Raw genomic sequence first — 12,096 nt, forward strand, 5'->3', positions numbered from 1 at the left:
TGTGATAAATGCATGTAGTCAAGAAATGGTCATTACATTTAAGATATAGAACATTTCCATCATCTAAAAAATTCCCTTATGCAATTTTGTGGTCAATTCTTTCTCCCATATCCAGCCCTTAACAAACAATGGTCTATTTTCTGTCCATATAGTTTTGCCTTTTCCAAAATGTCATATGAGTGAAATCATACTGTATGTACTACCATTTGCTTCTGATTTATTTCAATTAGTCCAATACATTTGTGAATCATTAATGTTGTTGCATTGCTGCTGCTTATTCCATTGTATAGATGTACCATAATTTGTATAAATCTTTTCCTTATTGATGGACATTTGGCTTTAATTTGGGTAATTAGGAGCAAAACTGGTATAAGCATGGGTATATAGATATTTATACAAACATACGCTTTCAATTCTCTTTTACATCTACCTAGGAGTAGGATTGCTGTGTTGTATGCTGAATGGATGTTTAATTTTATGAGAAAGCACCAAAATATTTTCAAAAGTAGCTGCATCATTTTCAAAATTGGCTGTGTTATTTTGCATTACCACTAGCATTGTGTGAGATTTCCGATTGATCTGCATGCTCACCGCAACTCGATACTGCCAGTTTTGTTTTAAAGCCATTCTAACAGATGTTTGCTACCTCATTGTGGTCTTAATTTGCATTCCCTAAATTAAAATGATGTATGGTATCATTTCATATGTTAATGTGCGTCCACGTATTTCCTTGGATAAAGCTTTATATTTTGCCCATTTTAAATTTTTTTATTGAGTTGTGAAATTTTTAAATATATTTTTAATAACAAACTTTCATTATATATATGTTTTGAAATATTTTTTCCAAGACTGTGACTTTTTCTTTGATTTTTTTAACAGTGTCATTCAAAGAGCAAATTGTTTTTTGTTTTTTTTAAATTAATTTTGTTGGATGCCAATATATTTAATTTTCCTTTTATGATCCATGTTGCTGGATGTTGAGTCTAAGCTTAACCCAAGGTTATCTCCTGGGTTTTTTTTTTTCTGGACATTTCCTTGGAGCTGTTTTACAATTTCTACATGTGGTGCAAGGTGTGATTCACGTTTATTTTTGTATACAGATGTACAATTTTTGTGAAAAACCATGTTGAATTATTTCATCTACATAATTCTAGATTTTATAATCCTAAAATATGAGATTAATTAAATAACCCAGAAGTACTAATTGTACACCTTTAAGATATACAATTTTTTTTTTTTTTTTTTTTGACACAGGGTCTCCCTCTGTCCCCAGACTGGAGTGCAGTGGCAAGATCTCGGCTCACTGAAACCTCCGCCTCCTGGGTTCAAGCCATCCTTCTGCCTCAGCCTCCCAAGTAGCTGGGATTACAGGCATGTGCTACCATGCCCAGCTAATTTTTGGTAGAGACAGGTTTCACCATGTTGGCCAGGATGGTCTCAATCTCCTGACCTCGTGACCTGCCCGCCTCTGCCTCTCAAAGTTTTTGGATTACAGGCGTGAGCCACCACGTCCGGCCAAATATATACAATTTTTTATTTGTCAATTCTACCTTGATACAACTGAAAAAAAGAAAAGCCCATTTACTTGCTCCATCGGCTGATAGTTGTTGGCACGTCGTGGAATATAATATGTGATAAGACCAATAGACTTTGTGGTTATATTCTCCTTCTTTTATGTTAATTTGTGTAAAATGATTCCCTTTATCTGAAGAGATTGTAAGCAGAATCCTGTGTGATGGCTCAAACATTTAGTAAACTTTGTGGTGGTATAACTGGCTTAGGTCTTGAGGTTGGGAAAAGGAAGCCAATAACTAAAATATGTGCCAGTTATAATTGAGGTGAATCGTGTCCCTTTTAGAGCAGAAGTTCAAGGGTAGCAACTTGCTACTAAATGCCTGGTGGGTTATCTTAAGGTGCCATATTAGAGGCTGACAGTTGATCTCAGTTGCTAAGGCATTGGGCATTTTACCAGAGAAGTAGCCAGATCAACCTTACTGAGTGGGATTCCATGCTGTCAGGCCCTGCATGGCTCCAGCTCTACTACCAAGGCTACTCTGTGCTTGAGGCTATGCTGCAGCAAAAGGGTGTCTGAGCATAGATGTGATGCTGGCTGATGTCAATAAGCTGCTGTTAAATCTGCACTGTTAGTGCCTCTTGTTTGTGAATGTCCTTTGGTAGGCATTAAAATGTCATACATAGATCTTTATACTTTGTTCTCATTACTCTAAAGTTCATCTGCATGTCCCAGTTCTTCCTATCTTTTTCCTTCAAGGCTCTATCAAACCAATCAAACCATTAGCTTCTGTAAATGTGTCTGTACATACTCCTACCATGGACTTTCTATTTCCATGCAAAGTGGATGACAAGTTATACAACCCTAAGATCGGTAAATGTATAATCACCAGTCGTTTTGCAACATCTATGAGTGGCACTGTTGTACAGTAACTGATTTTCAGTTTGAACTCACTTACAAAGGTGAGGCCCTTGGGAAACAAACTCAGCCTTGTTCCTCCTCTGTCACGTGGCCATAAGAAATTTCCCCCACACCAAAAGAGAGATGCTAGGTGCAACAAGGAAGAATGAAATGGTCTGGGCGCCTTGCTGTGTAGATTAATTTCACCCTCTGAGATTCTTCGTGCCTGATCCCATATATATTGCTTTTTTCTTAAAATGCATTGCTGCTAGGCCTTCTTGACCTTGGAGCTTGTGAAAATAACACGTATACAGTGCAAGATGGGTAGTTCTGGTCACACAGTCACCTGATGTGCCGGGTTCAGCTGCTCAGTCTCTACCAGAGCCCTTCTACATGCTAGGAAATGCTTTCTGAATGCAGATACAGATAGTATGACTTAGATACGGAATCCCAGGGTTCTCTCTTGTTGTTCTGAGACTAAAGCTTGTCACAAATGTAAGGGAAGAAAAATAATTTTTCTTCTACCCTCATAAATTCTTAGTTAAAAAGGACCACTGTAACAAAGAGCAGATTAACAAAAGGAAAACAAACAGAAGTTCATTAGCATGTATATTTCATATAGATGTGTGAGACACCAGGGGATGTGTAGTTTTGAAAAAGGTGGTTTTGAATTTCTATTTGCATATCTAGCATCTTAAAAAATAAAACAGTAAATTTTTACATAAGTACTAAGACAAAGGAAAAGGACTTTGAGACTCTAGAAGCAGCAACTTGTGGGAAGGCAAATAAACAGGGGACAAAAGCTAATTATCGCATGTTGTTCCTGTTGGTCCATATCTGCATGCACAGCAGAAACAGTGAAATCGCAAGCATGCATCTTCTCAGTGAGCCAGTCCACCTCCCTTCGGGTATTGATGAAGATGACTGCCTGGGTGATGGTCAGGGTTTCATACAAGTCACATAGTATGTCCAGCTTCCATTTCTCTCGTTCCACGTTGATGTAGAATTGGTGGATACTCTCCTGGGTCAACTCTTCCTTCTTGACAAGAATCCAAATGGGGTCCCTCATGAACTTCTTGGTCACCTCAAGCACATAAGAAGGCATTGTAGCTGACGGCAAAACAACCTGGGTATTGCTGTTAAACTTTTGGAGTTTGTCAATAGATCTGGTCCCTGAATCCATGGCTTAACATTTCAACAGCTTTGTCTAGTACAAACATTTTGATGTATTTGGGAGACAGGTATCTCTGGTTAACCATATCAAACATGTGTGCAGGGGTATGCACAATGACATGGGGAGCTTCCATCTGCAATTTCAGTACCTCAGTACGCACCTTGGTGCCCCCAATAGAGGCTTGACAGGAGGTACTCATGTAGTCTCCAGGTGTTATGACCACCTTCTGTATCTGCTGAGCCAATTCTCTACTGGGTGCTAGGACCAAGGTCTGGGTGGCTGTTAGATCTAATTCAATCTGCTGCAGAATCAGTATGGCAGATGTGGCCATTTCTCCAGTCCCGGATTGGACTTGAGTGATCACATCATAACCCTTGACACAAGGTAGAATGCCTCGCTGCTGGATGACAGAGGGCTTCTCAAAACCATAGGCATAGATGCCACGAAGGAGAAACTCCTAGAGGTTCATGTCAACAAATCTGTCAACAATCTCATTCCAGTTACTCTCAATGATGCCTTTGGGCTCCATTCCATCAGGGCCATTGTCTCAGGATTGAGAATCCTGACTCACACCTGTAATCCCAGCACTTTCGGAGGCCTAGGCAGGTGGATCACTTGAGGTCAGGAGCTCAAGACCAGCCTGGCCAACATGCTGAAAACCTGTCTCTACTAAAAATGCAAACATTAGCTCAGCTGGGTGACACATGCCTGTAGTCTCAGCTACTCAGGAGGCTGAGGCAGGAGAATCGCTTGAATATTTAAACCTGGGAGGTGGAGGTAGCAATGAGCTGAGATCGTGTCACTACACTCCAGCCTAGGTGACAGAGTGAGATTCTGTCTCAAAAAAAAAAAAAAAAAAAAGGCTAATTAGTAAACCATGTTAGTGTAGATTCTTCTGGTACCACGTACAAGCCAATAAAGGTCTAAAGTTGTCTTTAGTGAACTTTACCTCTGTTCTCCCTGGTAGAAGAGTGACATTATACCTTTTGTCTTTGTGAATCTATGTCCTACTTTTATGCACGTAGAAAAGGGCAGAAATCTTTCCTGCAACTACTTCTTCATTGCCTTTAGCTCAACAATCCTTCATATTCTGGAGTAGCATATTCTGATCTCCCACACCACTAAAGATACCTCAAATGCATGACTCTGTAGGTATTATGGCTCAGGTGGCATGGCTGCTTTCATTGTAACCTGAACCTGATAGGGATTCATTCCTTCTCCAGGCCCCATTTAAAGCTGGGAGACTTGCATGTTACTCAGGAAATGGGTTGGAATTATTTTCTTAAATGTGGAATATGTTGCCTCCAGAGACCAGGGAGGCCTACCAGTCACACGCAGGAATCAAAAGAATGCATGCACCAAGCTTCATGACCTTGAGATTATAGTCTATTCATGTTTTCCAGGATCCCTCGAGATTGCATAGAATAATTTTTCCAGGATTCCTTTAGATTTTATAGAAGACAAATTGGTGGCATGGATACATTGAGAAAAAACATAGCTACATCATTTAAGTTCTTTAAGAGTCTTTCTTTAAGACTGACAGTAATACATGTTGTTCTCCTTAAGATGTAATATTGCTTTTTATTCACTCTCTTGGTGAGGCAGGAATAGTTGGGCAGTTTCAAGGCTTCCACTTGAGTGTCCTCACTGTGCTAGGTCTTACCTTACAGGAGAAGTAACATTGATGAACATGCCAAAGGCCAATATGATCATTTCAATTAAACATGCTTGGACCTAAAGAAATAGCCCTCAAGGGGGTCCATTTACCCAATGAATTTACTGTGACTCACAAATGGGCCAGCACTCTATCATTTCTCCTGGAATGGGAGAGTGTGATGAAATTTCAGGACCCTAAAATCAAGGTCAAAGTCCTCTACATCAGTGATTAAAAGAGTTTTTCTTAAAATTGGCCAGACAGCAAATATATTGGGATTTGAGAGACAGAGTTTTTGCATCTCAAGTATTCAACTCTACTGTTGTAATGTGACAGCAACCATAGATAATGTGTAAGCAAGTGGATATGGCTGAGCTCCCAGTGCAGGGGCATTAGCTGGCCTTCATGTGGGAAGAGTGTAGCATTTCTGCAGGCCCAGAGTGTTCAGAAAAATCTGGGGACTCACAATTTTCAAGGCATTGGCCCTTATATCCCAGATCAACTTGTAAAGTCTTCCTCTTCTTGAATAAGGACACTGACATGACTTCATAGACTTGCTGATTTTGAGAATTCAACCTTTCTTTTATTTGTATTTTATTTTATATTTGAGAAAGAGTCTCACTCCATCACCCAGGCTGGAGTACAATGGCATGTTATCCATTCACTTCGACCTCCACCTCCCACGTTCAAGCAATTCTTGTGCCTCAGCCTTCTGAGTAGCTGAAATGACAGGCACACACCACTGCACCTGGATACAGCCTTCCTTTTAGCTCTGCTATTCTTATAATGAAATTGTGGGCTTTATCCTCAACTATTTCTGCCTTATGACTCTAGGAAATGAGGATCTCTTTATGTGCTGTTAAAATGCCTTATAACTCTCACACTTAGCTATAAATGAATGAATTAATCACATTCAGCTTTTGTTTTCATTTTCTAAAATATTGAGTGTCCAGAAAAAATCAATCCATTTTATGAGCCTTATAGTTATTACCTTCTGTGAACTCTGAAATCATGCTGCACTCATTCATGCACTTCTTTCCATCAATGAAAGTTTAACAATTGCACTAGTACTTCCTACTGGGAGCTATCTGTGCTCCACCTGTCAGCCATCTGGCCAATTATACAGATGCGAATTTCTCTTTATAGTCTCTTTTTTAAGTCTACTCTTGGCATCTAAGTTTGTCTTCCTGTGTTCTAGAAATCATATGCAAAAATAGAGATTTGCATTTACTTGGTGTATATAAGGGAGTGCTCTCAAGAACAACGCCTGGAAGGAAGTGGAAGGAGTAGGATTAGTCAGAGTTGAACTGTGTGTGATGCTTCTGCAGGCAGAAGCCTTGGTCAGTCCATGAGGAATTCTGAACCTTGCGATGACCCTTCAGATATGTCCTTTTGTACTTCTAAACTGAGCAGTCAATGAATATGTGCTTTCTCCAGCATTAGGGGAAGCAAGGTGGCTTTGCTTGGCTGAGGACAATAAGGTGGCCTGCTACTAGGTTTCTAATTCTCTGTCATGCTAGTATGAACTTTTGCACATGGCATTGGCACTAGTAAGGTTTTAAAAGAATGGGCAGAATTAGATGAGACCTCTTCAGGTCTTAACTTGAAATTGGGCTAGCATCACATCTGCTGCATTATATAGGACAGAGCAAGTCACAAGGCCAGTACATTTTTGAGAACTGGGTCAAGACTCCACCACACACTTGCAGGTGTGAGAGGTTGCATTATGAAAACTCACATTCAAAGGATATGTGTACCACAAAGGAAGTAATTGGAGAAACTTTTATAATTAATCCACTATGTATAGAACTAAGATTTCAACTAATTATTATTTTTTCTTCCTGTACATTTCATAGCTTGTTCAATCTCTAAATTTTAGGATTTTGAAATAAAACTCCTTACTAATATTTGGGGCTTCCTATTTTTTTCTCCCTTTTTCAAAACCAAACCAAAACATTCAAGGCTGTTCAAAGAAAAATATAATACATCTTTGCAAGATTGAATAGTTGAGCCAATAATACAAGACTCACTTTTCATTTTCCTTGTTAAATGTATTTTACTTGATTGCCAACCACCAAAATAAACACTGGCACAACTGCAGGATTTTGAATTCTTTCAAATAGGAACTGGAAGTAGCAGAAATAGAATTGAGGGAATGCAAGGTCAGCACGTGATTTGTGCTTATAAAGCTGCTCTGACTACTGTCCCCACTGATTTATACTTGTCACATACTGAGGGCTCAGTTGTGGCGCCAACTTTCTTTCATTATTATCTTTATTTTAAAGTGATTTGTGTGGCGGATTTAAAAAATGCATTGCAGGAAGTCAAAAATTCTAAGTAATCTTAGTGTAATTTTGGAAACAAATATGAAGAATAGAGCAAGAAAAAGTTTGGCACTTGACTTCTAAGTATGGGAGATAAGATAATCTAAACAAAGAATATATCTAATGTGCTTACGAAATAATATGTGTGGCAGGAATATATATATTACTACTTTTTCCTTATACACAGATATCATTAGGTAGAATATATCCAAGATCATTGATGGCCACAAGGCTAGGCTAAGTATGGTGATTATTATGTTTGTATTCTCTATTTATGTCTTATTCTTCAGTTTACTTAATAAAGCTCAGAACTTTTAAATTGTTGCTAATAGTCCAATTTTTTTGACGTTGAAATCTCTCAGCTTTATAGCTTTATAAAACTTTATAGGCTTATCTCTGTAAATGGCAGCTGTTTCACATTCTTGAAATTTCAACTTATGAAGGTCAATGTTAAGAACCAATTCCAACTGTCTGAAATTACTCAATCTATGTTAGAATAAGAGAGATCTGAAAAATAGTTGACAGGTTAATTGCCTAGATTTCGTTGTAGAAATCAGTCTACAAAAGTCCTATTGCTGACATGACAGCTTCATTATTATTTGTGTTTGTGAGGTTTTTACTCATTTATGTAGAGGAAGATGATGTTTAAGGACAGTAGCTGTCTCCATGTGCTCTTTGTTGGAGCTGGGTATTTCTTATCAGTGTGAGGTTGATTGTGAAGACATATTTGAGAGGGAAAGCACAGGAAAACAAGCTCTTGACTGCCTTATCTTTCAGTGAGATCATGCCTCATAGAATATGTTGAGTCATTTCAACATCTTTAAGGGTTACCATTTGAGTGGTGATTCTAAGCATTGACTTGAGGTCAACTGGCTATAGGGGTAAAAAAAGTTTAAAAAAGCAATATATGTAATAGTTTAGATAAATTATTAAGTGATGATGGACACAGAGTTCTACAGTTCTGAGTTTATCATAAAATATTCTAATAGGAAAAGTCTTCCCATTATCTGTGATATTACCCAGGTCCATACCTAATGAGAATAATAATATTTTTCATTGTATAGAAATTTTGTTATTCAACACTATTTTTATCTTTCTTATCTGTTTTGTTACACACAACAACCCAGTGAGATAGTTAAAGAGAATTTCCTCATCTTTTATAGATGAAGAAAGTAGAGGTGTGGACTTTCAAAATACCCTCCATACCTGACATTCTTGAATTGGCAAGATTCTATCACAATTATATTGGCACAAAAAAGGACAATGTGTTATTCCATACAAGAGGTGACAGAAAAGAAAGAAAGAAATGCATAAATAAGATACTTTTAAGTAGTGGTACATATTATGATAAAAATGAAAGAGGGTAATTTAACCAAAAAGTAATCATTGGGCACCTCCAAACTATGTAAATAAAGCTGGCTATAGGAGGGACTTAAATTTAAACTGATATTTTAATTTTATCATGGAATTATCCATGTGGAGATGACAAGAGAAATCAACCACTGCAAAACTGACCTGATACACTCAATAACCTGGAAAAAGGTCAATGTGGCTGCAGTGAGCAAAGTAAAAGTGATATAAGGTGTAATCAGAGAGGCAGGTAGGGGCCAGATCCTTTAGAGGCTGGTCATCACAAGAAGTGTGTATTATAAGTGAAATAGAAAGCTATTGAAGGTTCTAAGCAAGAAGACATCATTATCTATTTTGAATTTTTGGAAAATCATGCTATTTGGATTTTGGAGCAGGAAGTCCAGTAAGGATCTATGCATAAACAAAACAGAGACCCAGACTTGTGCTACAGTAATGATAGTGGGGAGTAGTGAACTGTTAACATATATATTGTAGTAAAAGTGCCTGCAGATTTGCCTACAGATTAAAAGTGAGAATGAAGAGAAAAAAGGAATGAGGATTAATGACATCTAAGCATTTGGATAAGTAACTGGGCAGATGATGATAACATTTATCAAGACGGGGGAAATGGCTGAGTAGGTGACAAGGTCAAGTTGATATGCTTATTAGAATTAAGTCAAAGTGCCACATAAGTAGGTGATGTACATTTCTGAAGTTCAGGCAAGAGGTTGTTATTAATGAGGGTCTCATTGGTGGATTGCATTTAAGACATGAGACATGAGATAAATGAGACTAGCCAGAGGAAGATAGTACGACAGAGAAGAGACACTGGGACACTGAGCCCCTCCGAATTTAGAGTTCCTACTGGAATGCTTTTAGAGATAAAATTACTACTGCTCTAATTTTTTCAACTTTTATTAATGGCTGTAATCCTAACAACTTATAGTAAAGTTATTTCATACTCCATGTGTATAAAATCCAAATTATTAACTTTTTAATATCTTGTATTAGATGCCTTGTTCTTATCTTTCAGTTTTCACCTGTATTTATCTATTTTTCCTGGCAAAGGAATTTCTTCTTGGCCATGAATGGCAAGGCAGAATGAAAAATAGTGGTATTTATAATAAGATGGTGCTTGGTACCAAACATTCTTTTACTCATGACATAATTCACTGACTACATTTTTCCTGATAGAGAAAATACCAAAAACCAAATACTGCTTCAAAATATGTAAAAATATTCTTTCTCTTATGATCCAACAAGAAATAATTGTTTGATAAAATGAAATAACCTTTATGTGAAGACCATTAGGATGATTATAGTTACTAGGATAAATAATTTCACAAATATATTTCAAATGCTTCCACTGTGTAGAGTAATTGAAACTGTTTATTGCAGGTTTAGAAGGTTCCATTGTTTAAAAAAGAACAGTTTCACACACACCCAGAACCACAACAATAACCATACCACCACGTGCACACGGCACAAACATTTCACAAAAAAATAAAAACAAAAAAGAAGTAACTAAGGGACAGTTGTGGTGGCTCATGCCTGTAATTCCAGCACTTTGGGGAGGCAATGTGGGAGGATTGACTGAGCCCAGGTGTTCAAGACCAGTCTGGGCAACACAGTGAGACTCTGTCTCTATTAAGAATAATAATAATGATAAAATGAAAAAGAGGTAACTAAGCTTTTGACCAAAGTGGCTTGAGAGGTCACATAATGCAAATGACTGAAATTATTCTTGTTAATTAGTATGTGAAAACCATCAGTCAATGGATTAGGTTAGACCTAGAAAACGTCTTTAAATGAGAAATGTAGCTCTGTACAAAATCCTTGTAATACTTTGCTAATTTCAAAACTAAGAAGCCTTTTGAGTTGCACATGGGACACATTTGGGTTAAACGGATTCAATTTCAGTTCTCTTTGAAGACCAAGAGGCATATAATATAGCAAAAGAGTGAGGAAGTAGAAGTCAAAAATTATCAACGTAATTGCATCTGCGTTAACATTAGCCTGGGACCTGAATTCAGAAACTCTGGGACCCATATAAGCCCCGTAAGGAGCATACTTAATACTAAAGTAATATATACTGTGTTTTAAGTTGAAGTGATTGTTTTATAGCTCTGCCCTATCAAGGACGCCTTTTCTCACCTTTTCTTACCCACACAGCTAGTTCTTAAGCTTTCCCCACTTTCTGATGAAAAAGAACTCTGTAAATTCAGCTCCATACAGGCTGTGAGACAGTGTGATTTTATAGTGGGGACATTGTGGCTCGGCATTTACAGTCTTTGGAAAAGTCTCTCCACTACGCCAATGCTGCTAATGGCCATGTTTCAGGCCATAATTTATTGTGCAAAGTCCAGACAGAAACTCATGGGAGGTCTCTTTTGCCTCAATGTTAATTTCTAACAAACGCAATATACTTTTCAAATTTTGAGGGAGGCAAACAAAATTCTGTTTCTTTGTATCTCTCCCACCGCAAAATTTCAAGGTTGACTTGAAGTCATACAAGGTTAGTAATTTTCTGAGTGTTTATTTTTTTTCCTATTTTCTGAAACATTTGCTATATAGTGAAACTACTTCCAAGGAACAGGGTGTTCTCCACAGCTCAAGAACTGCTCTAGCTAAGCAAATACTCATATCATCAATTGCCATTTAAAAATGTCTCAGAAAACATTCTTTGAAGTAGTCCTTCCTCAAATCCTATTTGGAACTGGATTCATATAATGGATAAGTGGGTAAACATTTTGTGGAATTAAATGAATGAAGGGGAAAATGAATTTTGTCACATATAAAGTTGTTATCTTTCAAGGAATGCCTAAGTGTTACTTCTTCTCAAAATTCTGGGAAAACCAGATGGAGTATTGTTAACCAAGTAATTCCTAACTCATGGCTTGGAAGTCGGTGAGGGTTTATGAGAATTAACGTTAAGTGACGAAAGGCACTGAAACAGTCCAGCAGATACAAAAATGTGCTTTTTAGTCACCAAATTGTACATGTTTTTATTTATCCAATCTTTCCATTTCTCTTTACCGAATATTTTGCCTACTCTTCTTCATCACAAGGACCATGTGTTACAACAATTTTGAAATCTATTAAGCAACTCACTAGTCATTCAGTGATTTGTTTTTGAACGAAGGATTAATATAATTATAAATCGAGTACAACTGACTTTCAG

General features: G+C 37.5%; 1 pseudogene; it reads right to left on the reverse strand.

The window, feature by feature from the left end:
- LOC117096748 overlaps positions 1-11,248 on the reverse strand; it is a 32,082-nt pseudogene extending 20,834 nt beyond the window's left edge.
- Positions 11,249-12,096: the final 848 nt, after the last annotated feature.

This window comes from Trachypithecus francoisi, unplaced genomic scaffold (genome assembly GCF_009764315.1).
Source record: "Trachypithecus francoisi isolate TF-2019V2 unplaced genomic scaffold, Tfra_2.0 Lachesis_group14, whole genome shotgun sequence".
Taxonomy (NCBI): domain Eukaryota; kingdom Metazoa; phylum Chordata; class Mammalia; order Primates; family Cercopithecidae; genus Trachypithecus; species Trachypithecus francoisi.